A 3,231-nucleotide genomic window follows, 5' to 3' on the forward strand; every position below is an offset into this window, starting at 1 on the left:
GCCTGGCCTCTTCTGGTATTATTTTATTTTAAATACCTTTCCAGTCCAGCTTTGGATGAATGTTCTCAGACATTGAAAGACTTGAGTTCCTCCCGATGTTCCACAGATGTATGTGATTAACAACCTTTCCTTCACACTTATGCTCAACTGTACAGGCTAAATCACAGCCCTTTCTACTAACCACACAATCCAATCTTGTACTTATAGTTCTCCGCTATTTCTTTTTCACAACAACAAAGCAAATAGCTTCCTCTTTTCTTAGAAGGCAGTCTGGTCTTGTGCACTGTTCTGTTGATATTTTTAAGTGATTTCCTTACCAGGCTCAACACACAAGAGAGCTGGCACAGTATCCTGCTCACCTCTGTATCTCAGCTGAACAGCATATAGACACAATGGATTTGAGAGATATTTTGGAAAGAGAATCAAGAGGACTAGTCAGAATTATGTATACAACTGTATATTTCTTTAGAGTAAAAAAATAGTTAACAGCTTGTGTAATAACAGCTTAGATATTTAAATCATTCAGATGTCATAATTACATGGCAACATGAGATACCAACACTTACCTGATGTTTAACTTTAGACAAAACACTTTACTTTTCTTGGTGTTAAGTTTTCCCTTCTGCTGAACATGAAAAGGGAGGAGGGAAGGATAATGTTCCCCATTCTACCCAATCCAATCATTAAGTTTAGTGAAGCTTTAATGACAATGTATAAGAAAAACATTTTACAAATATATCAGTGCACAGATTTAAAAACTAATTCTCAACATTAGCACTTTATGTGCATATGAATCAAATACAGACAAGAAGGCTTGTTGTCAAACACATAATATATACATTCACAGATCGTGAACAATTATGAGAATATATGTAGAAACCTACCACCTAGTCAACATTTACTGGAAAAACTCACAAATGCATGTTAATTCAATTTCTAAATGCTTTTCTAGGCAGTTTCAGGCTGTCCTTTCTGGTGCAGAAGCAGAAGGTTGAAGCACCATGTCCGCGGTGACACATCACAAGCCTCTGCAACACTCTCTGCGGCAAACAGCCCCAAGCAGGAGCCAACCCGTATTTCTGCACGGAGTTGGCTTATCTATGACCAAGCCAGCAGCTAAACACACAGGCAAGCGTGAAGAAAATTCTTTAACAGTATACAGATCAGATCTTCCCCATGATTAGGACCTAAACTAAAAAAACGTGAATGAAATTGAGAACGACTGCACCCATGCCGACGGAGCGTGAGTTAAAACCATCTTTTGTTTTTCTTAAAGAAAAGTACTTTTGTAAGAAAAGTAAATATAGAAAAAATGTGAAAGAAAGGTTAATCCAAACTATGACACAGATATCTCAAGTAACACCACAGATTAGGGGGCAGTTGGACTGCTTTGGCTTGAATTCCTAATGTCTATGCTCTCCAGTTAACCATCTCTGCACCTTAAAAAAGAGACCGGATGGCCAATGCTTACACTGCGGGCCAGGCCCAAGGTTTTTCACCTGTATTTTTTCCAGAGCTAAAGAAAATAAAATACATGCAGAAAAAACAAATGCAAACTAAATCATGCACCAACCAAAACAAACTATGCACTTGTCCTTAAAATGTTTAAGCACTGGTATTCACAACTTGTTGGAGTTTCACACCTTTTTAAAGGAGCACAGGGTGAGCTAATTAGTTGCAGGTCCTAGAAACACTTCCTCAAATGCTTCTAGCGACTATGTCTAGAAATACCAGAGCTGTAAACAAAATCAGCTGGAAGCAAATAGGCACCCAGGATTTCCCTTTCCACGAGAAAGCAATCAACTCCTATTTTTAATCTCCTCTGAGGCAAACATTCATCCAAACCACTTCTAATCTGAGCTACCTGATCTGTTATTATAAAGTAACCATATTAAAAGATTTGAATAGAAGTCATCGGAGATTTCATAAAAATGCTTCACCTGAGAAGAATGAGATCTCTTAAGAGTGTAAATATGAAGGGGTTAAAAAAAACTTGGAGAAATTTGCATTTTAACAAACTAAAACTCAATCATTCAAGTGATCTGCCAGCAGTTTCTGGCCCGCCTGGTAAGTATGTTAAGGGAAGGTCTTCACTTGGCAGACAAGCCCAAAGGATCACTATCTTCCTAAACACTTCCCAAATGATTAATTGAAAAATAATACGTTGGTAATTAAGTGCAGGTGAAAACACCACCTCCTTACACATTGGGAAAGCCTAAAAGGCTTATTAAAGGTAATTATTTCCTTCAATGCCCGAACGGATTTATAACACCCAAATCTACTTCTGGTTTTTCACTGTAAAAGATTTTGAGGGGGGAAGACCACGATGCCTTGATTACACAAAAAAGTCACAACTCTCCAGGGAATCCGTCACATTCTTCTTTTCCTATCAACAGTTTTTAATTCACTTCAAAAATGGCAGTGAAGAAGGCCTCTAGCAAGGAACTAAATATGTAACTCTGCAGACACCACCAGAGTAGTGACACCAAGCTTGGAAAAATGCTGCTTTTGTCTCAGAGGCGGCCTGTGACAAAAACAGGAACTTTACAGAGAACTGACCAAAACTGCACACAAGCCTGATCACATGCCCACAACCGAGCACTGTTTCTCTCATTGTTCAAGGAACCGCTCTAATGGTATTGACTTGATTTATTCCATTTCTTATATTCTCAAAATAAATCGAACCTTTCCACTACCCTGTCCGCCAGGGTTTGCTCCTAACCGATAGTCACTTCTCTCCCTTCTTCCTCAGAGACTGCAAAAGGTGATCAAAAGACTCGGAAAATTCAGCGCGAACACAAGCACTAGGAAAAAGCCCTGATGACAAAGGTGGTCTAAAGGCAGCGCGGTGCGTCTCTCGGGGTTAAGTGCCACCATCCCTTGGCACCTCCAATGGCTCCCCGGCTCCTAGCTCACTCCAGTCGTGAGGAGGCACCTCGCATTGTTAGAGCAGAAGGAGGAAGAAACGCAGCCACGGCTTTCCGGGGTCTTGCTTCTTGAAGAGAAGGTGGGCTGGATGTAGCGTGGGGCCCTCCAGGAAGGCAGGAGAGGAAAAAGGTGTCATCCGCCCTCCTAGCCACCACCCCCTCCCGCCCAGGCGCCCGGGCACAAGCCGCAGAGCGCAGCTTTGTCCGGAGTGTAGGGGGCCGGGGAGCGCGGAAGCAACCCGGGCCGGGCGGACCTCTCCCCGGTCCCAGCCCAGTCCCCGCAAAGGAAAACAATGCCTGCAGA

Source organism: Fukomys damarensis, unplaced genomic scaffold, assembly GCF_012274545.1.
Source record: "Fukomys damarensis isolate Sample0158 unplaced genomic scaffold, DMR_v1.0_HiC HiC_scaffold_15, whole genome shotgun sequence".
NCBI classification, from domain to species: domain Eukaryota; kingdom Metazoa; phylum Chordata; class Mammalia; order Rodentia; family Bathyergidae; genus Fukomys; species Fukomys damarensis.